Genomic DNA, 24,847 nt, shown 5'->3' on the forward strand with positions numbered 1-24,847 from the left:
GCGTCTTCACTAAGTGCTACAGTGGCGCAACCTGCATCTGTAATTTTCACTCCATGCATCTGAAGAAGTGGGTTTTTACCCACAAAAGTTTATGCCCAAATAAATCTGTTAGTCTTTAAGGTGCCACCGGACCCCTCGTTTTTGTGGATACAGACTAGCATGGCCACCCCTCTGATACTTGCATTTCTTTGTAATTTCTTTAGGTGTTCCAGGCCTCAGAAAGGTGATCTCTGTTACTTTCCACCCCTTCAGAAAGGTACTCCAGCCTGGTTCTATTTGCAGGGTTGCAAAGAATCTTCTGTCTGAGGGAGTTATTCCTATGAAAGGCCAGAAGAACTCTCTAGTGCCGCTGTAGGATGAGGTAGGAGGGAAAGAAGATTTATTGGCCTAGAGTCAAACTTCAGAAAATCTCTTGAGCTGTTCCCAAGGGGGAAGAGTGAGGGTTTGGGGATAGCTCTATGCTTAAAATCCTTTTATTTTTTGCATTTGCACCATTTAAAACAACTCTGAAAGCTTCTTATCTTGTTGGCAGGTCCCCTCTGTGAGCTCAGCCAAGAAGAACCTTATTTAGCGTTTGCTCTTGCTGAAGCTCTCTCTGTCTAACAAAATTCAGTGGGATTTTAGAACAGAAATGCAGTACTGACACTTTTTTGGCTATAATCAAACTACAGGTGCAATGAATTGGTGTGTCCTGATCTATGGGGAGCTTGCTTCTGATTATAAGCTTGGGGAAGTTTGGGGGGGGGGGGGCGTTAGAAGGCCAGAAGAGGGGATTTGGGAAGATTTTTGAATTTGTTTTAGTTTAACTTCCACCCATTGGATTGTGTTATACTTTTCTCTACTGAACTGAAGTCTGTTATTAAATACTTCTTCCCCGTATAGGTACTTATAGAGTCTGATCAATTTATCCCTTAACTTCCTCTTTGTTAAGCTAAATAAATTGAGCTCTTTGAGATTATCACTATAAGGCATGTTTTCTAATCCTTTAATCACTCTTGTGGCTCTTCTCTGAACCCTCTCCAGTTTATTAATATCCTCCTTGAATTGTGGACATCAGAACTGGATAGTGATTCCAGCGGTGATCACACCAGCCACAGATATACAGGTAAAATAACTTCTCTCTTCCTATTTGAGATTCCCTTGTTTAGGCATCCAAGGATCACATTAGCCCTTTTGGCCACGGTTGCTCTGAGAGCTCATGTTTAGCTGAGTATCCACTTCAAACTCCAAATCCTTTTCAGAGTCACTGCTTCCCAGGATAGAGTCCTTTATCCTGCAAGCATGGTCTATATTTTTTGTTCCTAGATGTATACATTTATATTTTGCCACATTAAAACTAGTATAGTGTAAGGTAGAACAGAATCTTTTCTTGCTTCTCAGATGCCGTTCTGTGTGCTTACATTTATGCTAATATTATAAAAATAGAAAGCTGTAACCCTGTAGCATTTACATTACAATATCTTTGATGTTCTCTAACCTGTACTCTGCACAGGCTTTAGGGAATATAGCTTATGATCCCTAAGCCAACAGGCTGCTGTATGGCATTTCAACTATTAATGCATTCTTTCAGTTGGCATAAAATTCCATATGATTTGCTCTTTGCTCCAAAGAATTGTAGTATAAATACAGTGTTATTGGAGAGACAAGGTGGGTGAGGTACTAACTTGTATTGGACCAGCTTCTGCTGGTGAGAGAGACAAGATTGCGAGCTTACACAGAGTTCTGAGACCTGATGAAGAACTCTGCGTAAGCTCAAGAGCATGTCTCTCTCTCCAATAGAAGTTGATCTAGTAAAAGATATTACTTCACTCACCCCATGTTTCTCTAATATCCTGGGACCGACACAGCTACAACACAACAATACACCTTTTCATAGTCTAAAGGTGTGGAAAAAGCTAAGTGTTTCAAGAACTCACTTACAAGTCAGGGGTGTATAAACTAAAGAGTGTTACATCATGCCTACAAGAGGAAAAAAATTGCCCGCTGTCTGTCATGTGCTGCAAAATACCATAAAAGACCCCCAAGTGGGGTGGTGGCTCTGCTGCATTCCTCCCCTATCCATCTGACCTTAGAGACCCCACTCTTCAGGGTCTGTAAGGAGAATGAGCTACAGAACAGTCACTGTGCATGGCATACTCACCTAAAGTCAAGGCAGATATCCAGGCCAAAATTGGACAATTGGTAGCTGACCATGGTATCCTGCATTCTGTGGCTTTGGCACAACTGTCAGTGGGGGGAGGTGATGACACATGGCAGCACCCTCAGGAATCTATGGTCCCAACCTCTCCAGATATCACTACTGGAACATAGGCAGATGGTGGGGAGTCAAATCCTGCCCACCACCAAAGGAAATACAAGAGAAATTCTGGATGATCTCTATCGATTCTAAGTGATGACTTAGTGAGAGACAGGTGGCTGTGCAGTTGAGAGTCTAGATTAGTGGAACAGAAACACCGAGAAGTTGCACATGAGCCCATTATACGTGGCCTCTCGATAAACAATCACTTTCAATTTCTCAAAAAATAAATTTCACTGTGAAATCTTTTATTTACCCCATATTGACTTCCATGAAGCTATTTTTGGCTATGAAAACCTAACATCTGGATCCACCCTGAGATCTTACTAGTTTTACTAATTTTTTTTAGTTTAGTTGTACTACATTTTGTGGCTGAGATGAACTGATTTCAAATTGGCTCTCTTTTTAATTTGATGTGTAATATAATGTAGATTAGATTTACTTGGCCTCCCGTACTTTGCTAGACACTTCCGTTAAAAAATACAGACGTTTCGAAGTCATGAATAACCAAAGTGATGTTTTCATGCTGCTTGGATACAGTTTGTTTAGTTGGTGACAGTCTTCACTAAAATATTTCAGCTTCTGCTCCTCAGAGCTATAAATGTGCTTTCGTACGTAATCTTATAAGCTCAAGTATTGTCCAATACATGCACATCATATATTCACAAATGAAAATGAAGAACTGCATTGCAAAGACAGTGTCATTACTGAACAATCCTGTACATTTGGTTAATTAAAAGAAGTTCCCTGGCTGACCCACTTCCCCTGCTCTTACTACAGTGGCCTGTCACATGTGAAACAATGTTGAAGGGCAAACACCAGTACTTTGTTCCTCTGACTAGGAAAGAAGACCAGGTGCCAGTGTTAGTATCAGGAGATGATTACTATTTTCACTACTTTTTTATCACCACCACTTAACTCCCCAATTTACCAGCAGGGTTTGTCTACACTGGCAAGTTTCTGGGCCACAAGTTATACCACTTTTATTAAAACGCTGGAATTAAACCGCTGTTGCGTGTCCACACTGTGCTCCTTGTGATGCTGGAGTGTATCCATATTAGCAGCTTTTGCAACGACAAAGACAGCAATGCATTGTGGTAACTGTGCAACTGGCTGCAGGGTGCTTTGGGAAGGGTTTGCAATGCCTCATGGGGCAGATTTTCCAATCCCATTGTTCCATGGGCATCCTACTACATTGCTAGCTGCTTTTCAACTGAAGCAGGGGAGGGGGAGAGTGTGTGACAGGGAGTGTGTGTGTGTATGGAGGGGGGAGGAGAGACACGGTGTGTTTCTGGGGACAGAGTGTGTGTCCGCATGCTGTCTTGTAAGTTCAGACAGTGGCAGGAAGTAACCAGTCCTGAGGCGGGGGGGGGGCCCAACCCGGACATCAGCCCCTGGCTCTCTGCACAGCAATCTCACACACACACCCCTCTGTGTTCAACAGCATGAGCATTCCACATTAATGGTTTGCTATGTGCCTGGAGCAGGTCAGCACAGCATGCAACAGCGGTCAGAAACCGTGCTTTGAAAGGGGAGGGGTGCATGTCTCCAGGGCAGCCAAGTTCAAAACAATGAGCAGAGCGGTCACTTGAAGGACATTAAGGGACAGCTCTGGAGGCCAATTACAGTGCAGAAAGTAATCCAGTGTCTACACTGGCAATAGAGCACTGGAACCTCTGCGCAAATAGCCTCATGACTCTCGTCAAGGTGGGTTTTTTTGCAGTGCTACAATGGAGGAGTTTCTGCGCACAAAGTGGCTTGGCAGTATGGACACATCTGCTGTTTGAGCACAAAAAGCTGCTATACTGCACAGAAACTTGCTTGCCTTTCAGTGGCATGGGTAAGAGCAGCATTCACAAGGATACTGCATGACTAACATTTATGAAGAGTTATGATGCTTGGAATTGGAGGGAAAAGTGAAACCTTAAGTTATGACCCCTGCTTGGACTAGCCAGGTTCCAACAACAATCAGTTTGGAATGGTGAGAGCTCCCTCCCCTTTCTTTTACCACAGTCAGGTTTTTGTAGGATGAAGTTTGTAGTTTTGCTCAGGTCCCTCAACTGCAAAAATGGATGAAACAATAAAAGTTGGATTTATTTTGAAACTTACTGAGAAGAGTTAATCTAACGAAACCAAGATAAACAAGCCTGATGCTTAAGTAAAGCGTTCTGGATTTAAAAATCAGTCAGGCAACCTAAAGCATACTCTGCTGGATAAAAAATGGGGATGTGCTGCTAGTTAAAGGGCCTCCATGATTCACAGTTGCTGTGCCATAAGCTGGGAATGTATTATAGCAAAAAAAGTCTGCGAATGAGACAAAATAAATGTAGCTGGGTTCTCAAAATGTTGACTACATTTTAATGCAGAAACCATCCTCTCACATTTGTAGTCCCATACTATCCTTGTGGCACCTGCAGCAATTGCTTACATGAGAAAGCAATATTAGGGTTGCTTTGAATGTATTTTTGATTTATTTTTAGCTTGATTTTAATGCAGGTTAGCAGCTGTGTTACCTGCTCAATTTAGGGCACGCTGTCTGCAATTGGAAATAAGATGCAGGATACAGCATTATATGACCAGTCAGTGCTGGGGAACACATGCAAGTGCTCTGCAGACCACAGTTTGGGAACCTTTGTATTGTATCATTCTACAAAGTGAATCCTCACCCTGGGCAATTCATCTAACTATGAGCCCATCAGATCTGAGGGGAGTAGGTAAACCAATGAATGGTATGGTGAGTCATCGCTATTATAGTCTGAAGAGCTTAAACCTATATGGTCAGGAAAGGAAAGTATATGTGTGGAGAGGCAGATCGTGCTGTATATAAGCATGTAAAGGGATCCCAAAGGAATCCTCTTCTAATATATACATTTTATAGGAGATGTAGTGTACCTGAAAGGTGCAGGTTTGAGCATGTTTTCTTGCTATTGTTTTCCCTTGGGAGAAAGAAGCTAAATTCTTTCAGCTTTTTAATTCTGGGGAGTACCCAGGCAAGAGGTTAGTCTGGGTATTCCCCGGTTTCTGCCTTATTTATACAAACACTATGAATGATATAAATCAGCATCACTAATGGCATTGAATGGTGCCCTTATTGGTCAGGGTTAGCAGAGAGGCCTAAGACCAAAGATGAAGATGAAACCCCTATTAGGTGGTCCCTGCTGCTCAGTGTTGAGGCATCTTGGCATCACAGTTGGGGAAACCTGCATTTTTGCTGCCTTTGCCATATTGTGGATAAATAGAGGATTTCAGGCTTAAAGGATTTCAATCCATCCCCCTTCACCAGCATTTAATTCTCTAGAAAAAATTTAAAGGATATTTAAACAAGAATATTGATATTCAAATTTAACAAGGTGGGACACAGATAGGGTGACCAGATGTCCCGATTTTATAGGGACAGTCCCAATTTCTGGGTCTTTTCCTTATATAGGCTCCTATTACCCCCCACCCCTGTCCCAATTTTTCACGTTTGCTGTCTGGTCACCCTAGACACAGATCAAGGAAATGGCCCACTTGTCCCACAATTACAATTACTGTTTAAAGCTATATCCTCCCCTCTTCTGGGGCTCTCGGGGAAGGTTATGCACATAGAAACTCTCTGAGCAATGGCCGTTCCTCTGGGCAAGAGGGACCTTTGAGAACATATGACACGGATGTCCCAGGCATGCCACTGACTCTCCATTAGTTTCCAGATTAATTTCAAAGTCATGGTCCTAAATTTAAAGCCCTTAATGAGCTAGGGTAGCTAGGTCAGAATGTTCTTGGAGGAGGGTCACCACTGGGGGAGCTCCTTCCAACAGGGGAGCAGAATGGTCTCATGACTGACAGCTTGGGGGGGGGAGGGAAAATGTTATGCTCATACAAAGCACACGGGATCTTTATAAAAAGAAGAACAGGAGTACTTGTGGCACTCCTGTTCTTCTTTTTGCGGATACAGACTAACACAGCTGTTACTCTGGGATCTTTATAGAGGAAGGAAAATACGCAGCATTTATTGAAAATTCAACAGTTAGCATATGCTTTTCAATCACACACACACATTTATTTATATAATATAGTCCTGCAGTGATGTTTATAGTTACAGTCTGGTGTAGCTCGAGTCAATCTAATGGCCAGTTAGATTGAGCACGAGTGTGGAGCTGGGCTCTCGTCAGTTGCGATCCGATGCTCCGAGGCTTTGCAGGACTGAACCCAGAGTTCCATGGCAAAACACCCCAGCTTTACAGTTGTAAATTCCCATTTGAGTCCATGCATTTTGCAATGTCGTCCTGTAATCATTAGTCCTTAAGTGGTGTTATCATTTGATAGTTATTGTCCAGCTTTCCATCGTTATCTCCTATTTCTTGTCTCGCCTTCGGGGGTGCCTGCCTCACCTCTGAGGTGGTCAATGCTGCTAACATGTTTAGCATCGGATACAATGGATGTTTTCTGACTGTCTCCTGGTCTTTCCAAGTCTCTCACATCTGGACATTTGTGATGGCTTTCACACCTTATCTTTTCCTGATGCATGCATTCCTCATTCACATAAACAATCTCTTACAGAAACCTTCAAAGGTATACAGATAGCAGTATTGTATATTCAGCAGAATACATTGTAAATCAAGCCTACAATTTACATTTGGGCTTCAGGCCCTAGACATTCCTCTAATCTCCTTAACATGGATACAATACACGATCCTGTCTCTTACTTACTAAAACCTTAAAACAAATAAATGTATATTTAACTAGAGTGCCTAATTTGTAATACATATAGGATACTATAGTAGACATTATAACTTATCCTAAAACAAAAGGGTGACCATAATCAGTCATAAGGATTGTTCTGGTCTGTCATTCCTTTCTGCTATTCAAAAAAGGTGGCTGACAGGATGAAATTAAATCATACATTAATTCTCATAGTACATTAACACATCCAGCTCCTACAATAGCTTGGTGGTTTGAGCATTGACCTGCTAAATCTAGGGGTGTGGGTTCAATCCTTGAGGGCGCCATTTAGGGATCTGGGGCAAAAAATCTGTCTGGGGATTAACCCTGCTTTTAACAGGGGGTTAAACCACATGACCTCCTGAGGTCCCTTCCAACCCAGATATTCTATGATTATAAAAATCAAGGTCCAATTGTTTGTATAAGACTTTACCCAATAATAAAGGCTAAAGAACATCCTAACATCTTGCAATGATGGAAGAGAAATAAAACAAACACCTCTTAAGTTACAACAACTAAATCAACAATTGGTGAAAAGTAGGGTCTTCTGTAGACAAACCTAGTGCATAACCCTTGATTTTGCATTTGATGCAATGTATCATTGTGATGGCTATATTAGAAATGCCTTTGATAATAAATACAGTAACTCTTGTCTCAGTGAAGCTAAATTAATCCTAAACCAGTACTGGAGGTACTGTAGCAGCCACATAATCATCTCTACCTTGAAGTGTGCAAAGAAAGTAATCTAACTGACATTTGCAGCCATGAATCAGTATGTTGCTCCCAAACATGACTGTCCCAAGTATTTTGGCAGTTTTAAATAGAAAATTATTAATGTGCCTGTTTACATTTCAGAATGTTAGGTGGACTATTAATAACATTTCACTGCATCATTTTGCTCAGTTTAACTAAAGAGAGCTTAATTTTTCTTTCATTGCTCAATCTGAGAACTGACAATCTTGGTCAGAAAGAGATTGTGGTTAGGCTCTGGAGATAGGAAGATGAGCTTTTCACAAAAGAGTTTGTAACTGATGATCTGTTTTAATGCCCCAAATCTGCAAAGACTTTAGTAAGTGTTTAAGAACATGAGTGGTCCCAGTGACACTACTCATCTGCTGAAAGCTAAACATGTTTATATCTTTGCGGGATTGGGGGCCTTTGTAAATTAAGTGAACTTTCCCCCCATAGTAGATAAAATATTGTTACTTACTGATTTCACCAAATGTACAATCTTTTATTTTTACCAAGATATTTTTGGTGTTCTAGACAAAAGTTAATTATTCATCCATGATCCTTAATAGCTCTGGCCCTAGTAAAATTAATAATAATAATGGGAGGAGAGCTAAATCCCTCCAGCTCCTCCCTGTTGTTGTTGCTGTTTTGTTTTGGGGGCTTTTAAAGTTTTTTTAGAGAAATCAAAATAACAAACTGGAAAAGAAATCAGAAAAATAGAAATTAAGGCCCTGATCCTGCAAAGACATAAGCATATGCATAAATTACTCATCTGAGTAATTCCATTTACTTTAGTGAAACTACTCAAGTGAGTAATGATGCTCATAAGTATTTTCAGGACTGGGGCCCTTAGATATTAGACATATTCTGTCTTCCTTGTAAAATACCATGTCTTAACTGAGAATGGAAACAGTGTTAGGTAGATTAACAGTATCTGGTTTAAAATAATCCAGAATATGAATATTTTTCCATAGTACCATACAATTTTTAGCAGGACATTCCCCCTCTCCCCCTCAAATTTAGGCCCTGATCATGCAAACTGTTCCACACTGTTTGCAGCATTGTAGATTTATTTTTAAAAGCATCTTTTTTTTTTTTTGTGGTCGTTCCTTTGTGGTTAGCTGGTCCCATTTAATCCCATTGGATGGTAGCCAGATACATCTATTATCTCAAGAGAGCCAGGGTTCATTGGCTTCAGGGTCCATAGTACTGTTTCATCCACAACAAAAGCTGTTTTTCAGTTTCACTTGTCTAGTAATGGATAATAAAAATCTAATTCTGCCAGTCTATCACTTGCCATTTTGTAGCAGAAATGTAAAAGCCTGACTTAATAAGTGGAGGTATTCAAATATTTTGTTCTGAAGTGGATTTTTGTAACTTTCACCATTCACATTTCAACATGCTCATTCTGTCACTGATTAGGGATTTTAAACAGTCTTTTTATTTTTGTTTTATAGGAAGTTGTGCGGTTCACCTTTTAAATGATCTATTTCTGTATCTACCATGCGGGAGGCAGAATTTAATTACATTCACCAAGTGGGGAATAAAAGCGTGGAACGTGGCATATGTTCATAGGTGACTCTGTAGTTCACTAGAAAATTGTTTTTTATGGTAATTTGGTAGGCTAATGTAGGAAGTGCTCAGTCTGCAATGTCACAGGCATAGGATGGTTCAAATGAATAATGGAGTTCTATTTATTTAATTGAAATACACCTCTACCACGATATAACGTGACCCGATATAACACAAATTTGGATATAACGCGGTAAAGCAGCGCTCCGGTGGATCAAAGCAAGTTTGATAGAACGCGGTTTCACCTATAACGCAATAAGATTTTTTGGCTCCCGAGGACAGCATTATATCGGGGTAGAGGTGTATCAAACAGCTAAAAACTTAGAGCAGTATATTATTTTTCTCAACTTTCTACAAAGCAGCACCAGACATGTAAGGTCTGTTGGCTATTTTCCCTCAAAACTAATTCACATTAACTTATGAGAGATATTAAAAGCTTTTTTTTTTTTTTTCCCAACTGCAGTGCACAAAGCAGGATTTTTTGCCCAAGGAGATGCATGAGTAGTTCCCCTTAAAACTGGAGCTAGAATAATCAAAACATGTAAAACAAAAAGGCAAGAATTTAAATCTTTAGACTCCGATGTAGCACAAAAAGATTTGGCAAAAGCATTAGGAGAACAAATACAAATCTGGTAAGCTTCTTGCACAACAAATTTAAGACAAATGAAGTGCAGAAACATATTATTGGTGTCAAATCCCTTTAGTATATTGTCTTATAAGTGAGGTGTCTGTTATGGCATAAAATCTTCTGCAGAAAAATGTCATTCTTTAAAATTGTGCATCTGAAATAATTAAAAACTAAGAATAAATTAGATCAGTGTCACTTAATCTGAATTTGCATTTTAAATGTTGCAAGTGTGAAAGCTCCATGTAATTGGAGTATTAACATTCAGTTCCCCATACCCTGCAAACTGGTAAACTCCATGCTGGTGATTTTTGTACTGGGGAGGGAGTGCAGGAAGAAGGAGAGAGAGAGAGAGCATCGTATTTTTCCCACCACCCCAGTGTGCAAGATTGCAGAAAGCTCCATATCCCTTTCTCCACAACTTTAAGCATTGTAATTAATATTGTGTGTGTGTTGGTGAAACTCACCCCTGTGTTGAGGGACTACACAAGGCCCTTCTTCATCAATTCAGCCCCACTAAAGCTCCACATTTAGCTCCATTAATGTGCTCCCACTGAATTCAATGGCAAAAGCCTCATTGCCTTTTGTGGGACTAGGATTTGGCCCTTAACACCAGGCTGAAGCAATGCAAATGGATTGACACAGCTAAGGAGTCATATAGCACCCCAGGTTTTGCAATAAGTTGCTCCCCCTCCCTCTGTATATGAATAGTTGTATCCCTTTAAATAGCTTGTGATAGTGCTCATTGTGTTCTATTTTACAAACCAGTCAGAGCAGCAATGTGCATTTGTAGCTGATCTGGCATATTGTGCATATATATTAAACATGGTGATCTGAAACCCACCATCCCCACGTGGTTCCTTCATATTACGTAATAAAAAGGGCAAAAGATGACAGCAGTGAATGTTGTTTCACACCCTCTTAGGCGGCACAACTTCTCTTTCCTTCTGGAACTATGCTGACTTTGTGCCACTCTACCCTCCATCCTCCTGTAATTAGAGATTCAGGCAAAAGAGGCTTTTCCCCCTCTCCAATCTTCTTTATCTTGCTACTGCTTGAAGGAGCAGTTTCTTGTCTGGAGGTAGAAGTGGTTACAAAGGTTCTGCTGTTCACTCTACCCCCTGCTGCTGATGTGTGGTGCTGTCTGAGCAGCTTGGTTTTTTTTTTTTTTTTTTTTTAAAGTGTGTAAACTTATTACAACTTTCAAGCATAAAATAAACTGAATTGTACTCCTAATGTAACCAACCAACCAACCAAAGCTAGACAGGGCGTTCAGGTGGGTTTATAATATACAGCTGGGTGACATTCTTTTAGTTGAATAGTTTATTTGCCAAAAAATGTAGCATAGGAGGTGAACAGTTCCAGCCAAAAAGTGTTTGGTTTAGAAATTTAGCTTGATTTGTTTCCTTTAAAAAAATATATATATATAAAAAAAAGACGGGTAAAAAAAACCTGAAACAAAAACTAAACCCAACATTTTTCAGGTGAAAGTCAAACTGCAAATGTAGGTTAGTTGTTGAGTGTGGAGCTGTATAATTTTATCTGGGTCTGAATCTGCAACATGCTGAGCCAGGTCAGCATCTCTTTTGAGGCACTGAGCACTTCAAAGAAATGGGCCTTCAATCCAGAAGTGAGACCCAATTTCCAAACTACTAATGCCAGCTGTCGGGCGAGCAAAGTGTTAACAGGGATCACAGGTCAGTGCATTTTGCCCCTTGAAAGGACTGTTTGCATATTCCCATATAGAAAATGCAAAGTTACAGCACATGTAAATAGTTTCTTTTCACATCCCTTCTTTTCCATGGATAAGCAGTATTTAAAGAGCAGTGAATGTATTTCTAGGTGTATGACAGGAATTATTTTTTTGATCATTTTATAACACCTGTTAAAATATTTTTACTATGAATCAATATAGTAGTAATTAATGTTGTGTTATCATCATAGCCTTCTCTCCTAGAGGCCTCAACCCCACACCTGTCCAGTACACACCTTTATGAGGTAGCCTGAAACTTTTAACTGATGTACAGGGTTCCTGGTTTAGCTTCAGTTTAAATAATTTTTTTTAAAGGATCCTGGAAGCATAGAGGCTGCAATTCATACCTTGTCCTGGTTTCTCTGCTAAAGAAGATTAACTGATGCCGCCACCTTTATGGACTTACATCTTCAACAGGAAGAGATGCTGCTAGGGAAAGACAACCTACAGGGATCCAATCTGTCTCCAAAACTGGGTGGTGTTGGCCAGGAAGGGGGCGTGGCTGGTCCAAGAGAATGTGTTCATTCCGTATACTTGCTCAGGAGCTTCAATCAGCAGGAACCTCAGCTGAAAACTAAAACTGCTCCCCTCTATTCCTCCCAGAAGACCCCGAGGGTATGTCTACACTGAAATTAAAAACCTGCGGCTGGCCTGTGCCAGCTGACTCGGGGTCATGGGGCTCAGGCTAAGGGTCTGTTTAATGGTGGTGTAGATGTTCAGGCTTGAGCTGGAGCTGGGATCTAGGACCCTGTGAGGTGGCAGGGCCCCAGGGCTTGGGCTCCCCCTGAGCATGAACATCTACACCATAATTAAACAGCCAGTAAATTCATTCTGTAGCACTTATTTTACTATGTTAAAAAGGCCCTAACAGAATAACATAAATATTACAAAAATCAGATTTAGAATCTGTATTCTGGTAAAGCTAGTTAATAGACTGCTAACATTACAAGGATCTGTGTTACAAAGGAAAGCATATATATGTATTTTGGGCATTTTCTCTAAGTCCTATATTACTTACAAAAAACTATATTGAAAGAACATTATTCTGGTTTCAAAGTCAGGCACTTAAAAGTTAGGAAATGCTAGTGTTAAGGTTGCCCGTGCAACCTTAATTTGGTTTCTTTGTGCATATGCATTATGATATAGTCTCTAATTACATGATTAGATACTATATTTTCCATAGGACCCCTGTTTCATTCAGTACACAGAATGGAAGGCAGTCACTGAATGAGCAACTATTCAATATTTTTCCTCCTTACTGTTCAGGGTATGGCCTCAGGCCTTATCCACTGCACACTATTCAAAGGCCTCTGAAGACAGAATTATTGACATCCTCATGAGCTTCTTTGTGTTGCTCCTCACTGTGGTATATAAGTGCTTCACAGACATGTTTTCACTACACCCTAGGAGGTTAGGAGGTAGCCCAATTTTTACAGATGGGGAGCTAAGGCCCAAAGAGATTAAAATTAAAAGTATCCACTAATTTTGCATACCCAATCTGACACATCCAGGGACCTGATTTTTTTTCAGAGTAGTTAGCAGGGTGGATTGGCTTTAAATCTAGGTGATTTAAATCACCAAGTGGAAAGCCTCAATTTTAATTCACTTTTTCATTTATACTTCAGTTATTTGCTAAAGAAAGGTACATTCTCATTGGTTGATATAAACACTAAAACATGTTGATTTAAAACTAGATAGAGCCTTTACATTGGATTTGATATATCTTTTTGCTACATAGAAGGGTATACTAACTATATACATTTATTTAAGCAATTTTCAGATTCATATTGTACATTTTTAGTATGTTAGAAAATAGTGACCTGATAGTCTTATTTACTAGATAATTAACTTTTTGTTCCTGATTTGTGTCAAGCTGCATTAGGATGGTAACTGGAATTAAATACACACAACAGAATATAAAGTTTATTTTTATTAAGCAAAAATCCTTCAATGTTTTGGATACATAAACATCTCTTATCAAAACATGTTTCACATTTACCACTAACTGATTTACTAAACACAGGGATTAACTGTAGTCAGTGAATTAAACTGGTTGTTTCAGATCAGCCTGGGAAAATTTACAAATATGCCTGTGAGGCTGTGTCTAGACTTAAAATGCTATAGTGGCATAGCTGCAGTGCTTCAGTTGTGCTGCTATAATGCTTTAGTGTAGATAGCAGTGATGGGAGGTTTTCTTCAGTCACTGTACTTAATCCACCTCCCTGAGAGACAGTAGCTAGGTCAACAGAAGAAGAATTCTTGATTGATTTAGTGCTGATTGCATTAGGGGTTGGAGCAGCATAGTTATGCCTCTCTCTGGGTATGGATAGCAGTAGTAGGTTCTCATCCTGTATGTGAACCAGCACTAGAGGAAGACGGGACACATTTTCAGTGGATTTCACACCTATTTGCTTACAGCAGAGGAATGGTGAGACTCAGGAATCCTGTCTTTTGCCCAACCATACTCAGTTCTCCTTCAACCTCCAAGCTCCTTGTCAGATATGTTTCCCTCCTCCCCTTCCCCAACACCCCTGTTCTCTCCCAATCTCACTGGTTCTCATTGTGCAGCTAGTCCCAGTTTCCCCCTTTCTGATCTCAGCATCCTTCCTCCCCACAACAAGCTGCCAGTGCCCCTCCCCCATCCTTCAGTGGCTCTCATTCCCAGTGGCTCTCTGACTTAGTCTCCTTGCCCAGTCAAACCCACTCCCTCCCCCTACTCCAATCCCAGTCTTCTCTCCTCCTCCCCTGATCCCTCAGTCCCTGTGTCACCAGACTCCTTGGCCCCATCTACTACTTTTCCTTCCCCCTGGCCTGGATTTTGTTTCCTCTGGATTTGAGTCCGGAGGCTTCCTCTTCCATGATGTCTCGTTGTCAGTGAGGGGTGCCATTGGGTGCACAGAAGAGACAGATTCCCTGCTCTCAGTTCCAGTGCCTGGCTCACCCTATCCTTGAGCAGCTGTGAGCAACCATTACAAGGAAACTTCCTTGCCTGGTCAGCACAAGAAGCTGTGAGAGGCTGGAGCATGCTCAGTGAGGAGAGCATCTTAGAGATTTTAGCGCTAATCTCTAATATGTCTCTAAGCATGTGAGAATTGTGGGGATTCCCTCTCCCCCCTCCCCCCAAAGCTTTATAACTTGGCCAAATTTGGGCAGATTTTCACAGGACCAATAAAAGACAAATCCCTGACACAAAGGCTACCCTCCTGCCAAATTTCCTGTCCCTGTCCAAAGCATGAGGGTGTTAGAACTGTTCAAATAAAAGGCTGCCAAACTATTTTTAAATGGCAAAATAGATTTTATTTTTCTCTAGCCTCATTAGTAGAAACAACCAAACTCTTTTGACTGATACTTTACAACAAAAGTCAGCCTGAGGCAGATACCAGACATGGAAAATTTAACCTGGATGGAAGTTTGACAAAGTTATAAGCAACTGAAAACAGGATCTTGTGAAGTGTTAGGCAACTTTGATAAGGCAGCCTATATTATCGCAAGCAGTCATAGGAGCTGGAATCTCAGAGAGTGAAAGCTGATTGTATGGGGTTCGCTATTTATGCCTTCAGTCTTCATCATTTCCTCTTTTTTCCTGTTTTCTCTGGAGTGCTCCAAAAAGTAATTCATGATAGGCTTCCTAAGAATAGTTAATCTAAAATGACCTCATTTTTAGGCATACCTTGTTGATAGCAGAATATGTGGCATGATGTCACGGAATTTTGCCTTTCCTGTTGGGAGTTGAATGTTCCCTCCTTTATTTGTAGACAATCTTGTCAAAAGATTTAGCTTTGGAATAACAAAAGATCTATTACAACTTATTTTCAGTTTAAATGGATCATCTCGGTTGTTAAGTCATCTCAGTCGCTCTTAGGAGTTCAGAAAAAATGTATTCCTTTTTCCACTTTCAGATACGTTTCCAGTTCAGTAAGACTGCTAACATCAAAATGATAGAAATCAGGAATAGCAAAAACTGTATCCTATCTGGGCTATGTTATGACAAGACAATGCTAGTACTGAAAGTTGAAAATGACACAATAAACCTTCTCTATAACTTAATCACTTACATTTCTAGTTACTTTTCAGGAACATTTTCATAAGAACATAAGAATGGCCATGCTGGGTCAGGCCAAAGGTGCATCTAGCCCAGTATCCTGTCTACCAACAGTGGCCAATGCCAGGTGCCCCAGAGGTAGTGAACCTAACAGGTAATGATCAAGTGATCTCTCTCCTGCCATCCATCTCCACCCTCTGATAAACAGAGGCTAGGGACACCATTCCTTACCCATTTCAACTACCAAATGTCTGAAAAGCCAAGACAGCAATGAAGAGACTTGCACAATAGAATCTCTGGCCACTACATCTGAGAGTCAAACTTTTGGCACAAGGTTAAGTGAATATCTAAGAAATAACTGTGATGCTGGCAGGCCAGATGCCAGCTCATTCCCAGGCTGCAGACATTAGCTAAGAACTGACAACCTTGTAGCTGAAGACCAGACCAGGTCATCTGTATGTTAGTTTTGCTCAAAATAGGTATTAGTCTTAAAAGAATGTATTTAGTGTTTAGACTCTATGAAATGCTTGTATGTTGCTGCATGCATTAATCTCACTTATAATATCTGTATCCCATGTTATAAGATAATATTTACATGTTTTGCTCTGAAACTGTAAAACCCAGTCAGGAGAGAAACATTACTAAGTGTGAAATACTAGTGTACCACAAGAGGTGTTATCTCTTGCCCAATAAAAGACCCATAGACACCAGACAAACCATTGTGGAACATCAGAGGACAAAATACTTTGATAGTTCCCCCCTCCCCCTGCCGCCCCAGGAAGAGGAGACGTACAAGTGAACTCATCCCATCATCTTGAACTCTGGGGGGAAGAGAATAAAAATCCCGGAGAAGAAGAAACTGCGTCTTTTTGGCTGTTTGAACTCCGAAGGGCCAGAGACTGTAAACTGAAGTCAGAGATCCCAAGGGGGCTGCTTCCAGGGGCTGCCCTGAAAGACTCCTTGAATAGACAGATCACCACAACTCTGTCACTCTTAGGATTTAGAGGGTAACTGATTGGTGTGTATATTTTTTGCTTGCTTTAACCTCTAAAATCGCTCTCTTACTCCTTATTGCTAGTTAATAAACCTTCAAATAGTTTATTACAGGATTGGCTACAAGCATCGTCTTTGGTGTAGAATCTAGAGTAGCAATTGATTTGGGGTAAGTGACTGGTCTCTCGGGATTGAGAGCAACCTGAATGTGGTGTGATTTTTTTCTTTATTTTTTTTTTATTTTTATTTTTTTTTAATGTAAGCGACCATTTATCACAAAGTCCAGTTTGTCTGGTAGCAAGATAGACTCTCCAGTGTAATGGGACTGTCTGTGATTCCATGGTAAGATTGATATTGTGATCCAGGAGTTCACATTTGTTACTGGCTTGGTGAAATCTGTTTTTGACAGTCTGCCCTGAGGTAGACACTCACGGCTGTGAGCCACCCCATTCAGCATGACAATAATCATTCTCTGTTTTGGCCAAGAAAATAATGCTTTTTTTTTCTTGATCAGTATGATGATTGTTAAATTACAGTCACTTCTGCCTTGTCCTTGAGAAATTCAGATACTGTGCATATTAGGATTCAATGAATTTCTGCAGTCTGTTCCAGCCATTTCTTTCCAGTCTAGTGCTCCCTCTTTTTTTTGCCTGCTCCTCATTTGCTTTTTCTCCTAGCCTTCTCTAGTCTGCCTCGTCCACTTTATCCCTGTCTTCCTTCTTTAAACTATGAAAGAATCCATTGGAAAAACAGACATTTTTAGATAATTTAAAAGCTATTGTCAAGCATGAATCTTGTTAATTTCAGGGGACAAGAGAGACCTTGAAATGGAAAAACTCACATCAGGAAAATAAGAGACCACTGAAAATAAGTGAAGATTTCTGAAGAGTTTGGCTATACACAATATAGCGCAGTGGTCCCCAACCTTTTTTGTCTGGCGGGTGCCAGACGACGAGCCACGGAGGACCATGGCGGTGGACGAGCATCCGCCAAAATGCCGCCAACAAGCGACAACATCAATAGGTGTCGCCACCGAAATGCCGCCGACAAGCAGCAGCATCCAGAGACGTCGCCGCCGAAAATCGGCGGCATTTTGGCGGCGACGCCTCTGGATGACGCTGCTTGTCGGCAGCATTTCAGCAGATGCTCGTCCACCGGCCATGCAGGTGCACTTAGACGCCCCAGCGGGCGCCATGGCGCCCACGGGCACCACGTTGGGGACCCCTGATATAGCGTATCTTGAAGCTTGTAGATTTGTTCACAACTTCCTCTAGCACTAATAGGAATTCTATGTGGAAATCTCTGTGCAGCAAAATGGGTGTTTATTGCATCATTTATTTTGTGGTGTCTTATCACTAACATGTTTTAATTCATTCAGACTCCTCTCTTTGCTTGTACAAGCAGGTAGCACCTGATGGGTGCTGTTTTACTACAGGGCAGATTGTGTTGCACAACAGCACTCTACTGTCTGTTTGCTACCAATAAATGCCATCTGTTTGTGGCAGCCAGAACGAAGCCCTCAGCTGTGGCGTTTCTTAGTATTTATCCAGCAGCTCACCTTTGTTCTTCTTGGCTAGAACACTTTTCCCTCAGGGCTGTCTATGCTATAAACAGCTCACTCCTTAATCATTTAGTCTGACCATAACGTAAATGATTTTTGTACACGAGCCTGTAAGTGTTTGATTGTGAAGAATATTTAAGATTATAAAAAGAATCCTGTAAATATTAGTGTAAAATTTATTTTTAAGTCTAGTGTGTACACTGTATGATTTTTATCAGATGTAAATGTTGGTGTTTGTTTCTCTAGTTTTATTTACCCAGTTTCATTATTTGTTTTTAAGGATGTGTTGGTGCCCCCAGCAGGCTCTGAGGGAAATAAAACGTCTACCAAGAGGCTAAAGTTGGTTCCTTACTCCAATTCTTTATTTGTGGCTCCCAAAGGCCAAAATTATTTTAAGAATATCGGTGTAAGATTAAATTTCTAGAAACTTCATCAAATTAATGTGATTGTGACAAATGTTAATTACTAATTAATTAAATAAGAAGCTGAGTTTTGATAGACAGTATATGACAACATAAGTTTCTGATCACTTTTCTTGATTGTGGAAGCACAGCTCTTCGTACATCCAAAAAGCTCCTCTTAAAGAACTCTCAATTTTCATTCACATTTTTCTGTCTAATTTTTCTCCCAATCAATTTCATTCATAATTTTCCTCAGCTTTGGGAGATTAGCCCTCTTGTAGAACCAAGTCTATATATATTACTGGTTGGGACTGTTCTCTGTGTTTGCCTATATTGAATGTAATCAGGTCATGATCACTGGTCCCCTACCACCAACATCCAGTGCAGTGATTAATTCACCATTACCTGTCATAATGACACCCAAAACGGAGCTACCTCCTGCTGTATGCAGTACCTCATGTGTTAGAAAGTTATCTATAATTTCTAATAACTGGAATGATGTTTTATTAGTGGCTGCATGAGGCCTCCAGCGTGTCTCCTAAATTGAATTCCCCCATAACAGCACCATTTCTGTCAACACATTAAGCATTGGTCTGTAAGGAGTAACTCATATTGTTCTCAGGTTTGATTTAGTGGCCTGTAACAGACCCTATCCTAGGCTTTATTAATTAGCACATTGATCCATGTACATTCAAGACCCTGTGGTTCTGAATTATTCTAAAACAGATAATGGTGTTTTTAAATTAAGGTGCTACCCCCCCCCCCCAAAAAAAACCCAACATATACCTCTTTTACCCATTCTATTCTTCCTAAACAGGTTAAAACCAATCATTTGGTGAATTGTGAATTGTTCAACCAGGTTTCTGTAATGCTAATTATATAAAAACATTTTTCTCATAGACTTTAAGGCCAGAATGATCATCTAGTATGACTTCCTGCACATCACTGGCCACAGAACCTCACCAATCTACTCCTGCAATAGGTCCATAACCTCTGGCTGCGGTACGGAAGTTCGCAAATCTTGATTTTTAAAGACTTCAAGCTACACAGAATCCACCATTTACTTTAGTTAAAACCAGCAAGTAACCCATGCTGCAAGAATGAGAATTTGTAATTCTTCTTTTTTGATAGCTAGAAAGCATTGGTATATAAGCAATTGAAAAATTCTTCTTTGTGTTTTTTGCCATATCAGTTCAATTTGCTCATGACCTCTTAAGTTTGAATTCCCCTTGCACTGGTAGTTTAATGTCTTCCTTGCTGCTCCAGGTAGTCTCCAGCCAAGAAGGTCAGCCCCCTACCTGTGACATGCAGGCCCATACAATTGTACAGTCACCTCTCCCAAGGGAATGTGGACCAATGTTCCACAAAATCAAAACCTTCAGTCTCAGACCAATTGTGCAGCCAACAGTTCACCTCCAGTATTTTCTTCCTTCCCTCACTCATTGGACCTGTAGGATCTACAAGACCATGTGAACTTTCCTTTTCTTCCACTCCATTCCAAGATGCTAGAGGTCTTCTATAATCTGTGTATTCCATGTGATACTCTGTCATTGGTTCCAATGTGTATCACTATCAGTGGAGACTTGCAAGACAACTTCATAAACCTATCTAATTCTGTGGTTACAACTCAGGGAGATAGCATGCCATCCTATTGTCCTTGTGTCCCTTACTGAATTCTCTGTCCACCCTTCTCAATATGTAATCGCTAGTGTCGATTGTCTGCATTCTTAGGATGACTGAAAAAAACCTCTTGACTGCTGCTTATTTCACACTGAAAGAACACACATCAGGTATGTTGCTGGCAGCTTTCTGTTCCATTCCTCCAGAGACAGATTCTTCCATAGCTGACTTGCTGAGTATTTGAAAATGTTTTGATACTTTTTGTTGAGTTAAATGTCTCCTGGCTCTCTTTCCTCTCTTGGTCACAATTGCTTGTCCACTTCTTTGGTTCTACTTTCTCTAATTCTCTTATTGCCGATCTTTCCCCTGGAGGTATCTGTGATAATGATTTCCATATCTGGTTAAGAACATAATAACGGCCATACTGGGTCAGACCAATGGTCCATCTTGCCCAGTATCCTGTCTTCTGACAGTGGCCAATGACAGGTGCTTCAGAGGGAATGAACAGAACAGGCAATCAAGTGATCCATCCCCTGTCGTCCACTCCCAACTTCTGGCAAACAGAGGCTAGGGACGCTCAGAGCATGGGGTTACATCCCTGCCCAGTCACCCAGTTTTGTGAAATCCCTTTGTAACTCTTTGCAGTCTGCTTTGTCCAAGAAGTATTCATTTTCTCAGATGCTGCACAAGGTTGCAACTTATGCTTTCAGACCACATAACTTCTCCTCAAGTATGGCCACCAACTTGTAGAAATTTATTCTGTCTTCCAGAAGAAAGGAAAACATAGCACATCCAAGGCAGGTCACAGTAGTTTTTCTCTCACCATCCATCTCTTCTACTTGGTATAGCGACATACCTAAAACAGGAATCGTCTGCCCTCTGTAAACCTCCACTGAAACTCATCTAGTTTGCCAGTCCTGTTCACCTGGCAATTGACTAAGCCTCAATGCTCAGTTCCCACCCTCACAGAGAGGGAACAACCACTCAGAGATTTGAAACACTGGTTCTGTTCAAAGGCCTTCATTGAGGCATAAACAGATCTGTCTCACTGGCCAGTTCAGGGGCACGTAGCCCAGCCACACAACCTTCGTGAAGAAAAATACAAACAGGGAAGAAACACAACACACACCAACTCCCTCTATCTGCAAATGCAGGATCCACAGCTTCACCCTCTGAAACATCCCTGTTTTGCTAGCTCATGTTAGCCCTGCTAAAGGGTGTATATGTGTCATTGGGCCACCATTTTTCACAAATAAAGTTTCAAGTAAGGGAGTTCCATGTCTCAGATAGTTCAAAACAGATACGAGTTGGGGGGATGTCACTTGGGGTGACCTGAGACTTATTTTGGCTATGTCTACACTAGCACTTACTGTGGTATAACTTATGTCAGTCGGGGGGTGAATAAATCACCCCTTTGAGTGACATAAGTTACACCAACATAAGTGCTGGTGTGGACAGCGCTATGTCAGTGGGAGAGCTCGCGGGGGCTGGAGTTAGGTAAGCCAATGGAAGAGCTCTCTCCTGTCGGCTTAGAATGGCTATATTAGAGAGTTTACGATGGCGCAGCTGCAGCCCTTTGTCACACACAGAGACAAGGTGGATGAGGCAATCTCTTTTATTGGAGTAACTTCTCTTGGTGTGAGAGAGAAGCTTTCGAACTACACAGAGCTCTTCCTCAGGTCTGGAAAAGGTACTCTGAGTGTCAGAGCTAAATACAAGATCAAACAGGCAGCTTGGAATAAGTAGTTAGCACATATTCTAAGGGACCATTCAAGGTGAAGTGGCCCATTAACACCCCTGTAGTCATAGGATAAAAAGGAAGGTTAGTGGATTACAGATTATTGTAATATGTCATAAATCCAATGTCTTTATTAAGACCATGATTTGTAGTGTCTAGCAAAGTTATGAATTTAAGCTCTGCACCTTGAATAGTCCCTTAGATGTGTGAAGGGTCACATTCAAATCCGTTCAGTGCAAGTTTTGCCTGAGCTGCTACTGTATAAGAATGTCAGGATTGGATTTAGCAAAAGTTAAAGGCGATCAACACTATGATCATAACAGCCCCTCAGTGCCCACAGGAGGAGGCCCCCTATACTGTAACTCATATCAGGCCTGACACTACCCCTCAAAATACTGTCATAATATGTATACCAAAGGTATCTTGTAATGTATCATATGTAAATGGTGAAATACTGGTCATGAATATCATTGTGTGATGTTTGTATGGGTTGTGTATAAATAATTATATATGTATGCTGGAAATATGTTCTTAAAATGTGTTTTGGAGGCACTGTATAAATCAAGCCCACCCTAAACAAAGGAATGTGGATTTCCCTGTCTGCCTGGCTTGATTACTGGAAGAAGACAATGAAAGTACATTGGCATACAAGGTAAACAAAGCAATCAAGCTAACAAGCAGGGGAGGAAACAGCAGGACACAGACTGAGCCCCCAGGAAGCCTTCCTGGTTCTGGAAGCAAAGGCAATGGACTTCGGATAATATAAAGAGAGAGAGTAAAAAGACATTTTAGTTATTCATCACTTAGGATACAAATTTCTGTGGAAAAGGGACTCTCCTACCTGAATGGATGGTGTTGCCGATAACTTGATGTAAGTTAAAAACCTCCTTAGGTAAAGAATGTAACTTGCTAAAATTAAGTTTTAGTCACTGGAAAGTGTGTATAGTTTAGTTTCTAACCATAACTGTCTTGTTTTCTCCTTCTTAATATGACTTAAATCTCTGTTCTCTTTTAATAAACTTATTCTTTTTTATTACAAAACCACTTCAGTGCTGCGCATTAAAGTGAAGTGTGAGTCCTCAGCTAAACTAACAGGCCAGGGTTTGTGCTGTCTCTTTAGAGGCAGCATATTTAATTTCTGTGACTGTCCAGTGACAGGGACTGGATACTGCAGAGAAATGTCTCTGAGGAACTCGAACTAGAGTGCACTGTAGGTTACCAGCAAGTCAAAGTTTGAACTGGCAATCTTGAGGCGTTTGTTGGTGAGGTGGACAGACTGTGTGGTACGGATCTGACACGGTGCAAGTGCCAGCAAAGCTCTCTCTTGTTAAGGCAGAGGAGTAACACAGTGGCTTATGGTTCTGAATATCCTGTGGGGAACATCACAGGATTGGACACTTAATCCTATTTCTTCTAGACAGGCTCTTAAAATGGAATTTGCTAATTGGAAATTAAAAAAACCCACAACTTTCAAAGTAGTGCAGCGCATAAGATCATCATTGTATATAAGATACTTAGGACTTTTAATCTTCAGAGTGGTTTGAAAACACTAATTATTACAGCATCTGACTCAGATATGTGAGTTATCCATTTTACAGATGAGGAAGCTGAGGGACAGAAGGGAGCAACTTTAACTATTTAGAAGCAGCAGAGATGTGGAGAATACAGCTGGGCAGAGAGCAATACTGAGGACCTAATAGACCATAAAGATGTCAAATCATCTGTAGAGGGGGAACCCTGCTTTCTCACAAGTCTGAGAACCCCATCCTCTCTGCACATCTCCTGGGAGTTTCTGTAGGGTGCTCTGGATGGTCCTCTACATAGAATTCTCCACATATCTCCTCCCTGCAGTGAGTTTTTCATGACCGGAGAGAATATAGTTACATATAAATCATCATAGGGAGGTGTGATTGCAGCCAGGTAGGGATGTGCACCACACACATCTTTTTAGCAATACAGAAATGTAAATAAATAGAAGAATCTTGAAGTGAAGATTAGTGCATTTGCTTTTAAATGCTTATATATCAGTATGTTGTTTGGAAATAGAATTGCAGACCAAATGTTCTTGAATTCCTGAGCTTACTGCTGGCAGAGTGGGGGAATACTACACTTATGTCAAACTTATTTACAGTGAAGAAGGCCCCATTTTATTAAGATTAAAGTCAAATATATTTTTTAACTTAATAAAATGTATTTGAGGATGAAATCAATTTGAATTAAGTTCGAAAACAATATTGTAAAGATAATGAAATACATTCCTTGCTTTTTAACCATCTCATACTGTATAATATCTGTTAGTGACCCAATAGCTAAGGGGAGGCATAGTGAACAATAGGACCCTTCATGGAGGTATATAATGGACTCCCATTCTTGAACATAGTAAAGGTCTGCCCCACTACAATGAGACCCAAGCACCTGAGGGTACTTAACGCACTGGTGTGGTGCTTCCGTGTAGACACTCATGACAGCAATGGGAGGGGTGCTCCCATCGCTGTAGTAAACAGTCGCTAGGAAGATGTAAGAATTCTTCCGTTGACCTAGCACGGTCTATACCAGGGGTTAGGTTGATGTAGCTATGTCCCTGGAGGTGTGGATTTTTCACACACTTGACAGATGTAGCTATGCTGATAAAAGTTTTCAGTGTAGACCAGCCCTTAATTGCCTAATTTATTTTAAATGGTCACCTACAGCATGTGTAAACTCTTTATGCAAAACACTCTAATTGGCTACTACAGCTTAAATTAATTCTATTTAACAATCTGTCCCAACTTGTATTTAGCTCAGTCCTCGTCTACACTAAAATGTTAGGTCAA

At 40.7% G+C, this 24,847-nt stretch overlaps 1 protein-coding gene and 1 long non-coding RNA gene across 2 annotated transcripts in view; both read left to right on the plus strand.

Moving 5' to 3' along the window:
- Positions 1 to 24,847, plus strand: part of RAPGEF4 (Rap guanine nucleotide exchange factor 4) — a 299,132-nt gene that overhangs the window by 53,033 nt on the left and 221,252 nt on the right. The gene's annotated exons all lie outside the window — the stretch shown is intronic.
- On the plus strand, positions 204 to 23,075 carry LOC112061804 (uncharacterized). The gene is made up of 3 exons (XR_006176948.2): positions 204 to 361; positions 1,024 to 1,105; positions 18,556 to 23,075. It is a non-coding gene; the product is annotated as an uncharacterized LOC112061804 (long non-coding RNA).

This window comes from Chrysemys picta, chromosome 11 (genome assembly GCF_011386835.1).
Source record: "Chrysemys picta bellii isolate R12L10 chromosome 11, ASM1138683v2, whole genome shotgun sequence".
Lineage (NCBI taxonomy): Eukaryota > Metazoa > Chordata > Testudines > Emydidae > Chrysemys > Chrysemys picta.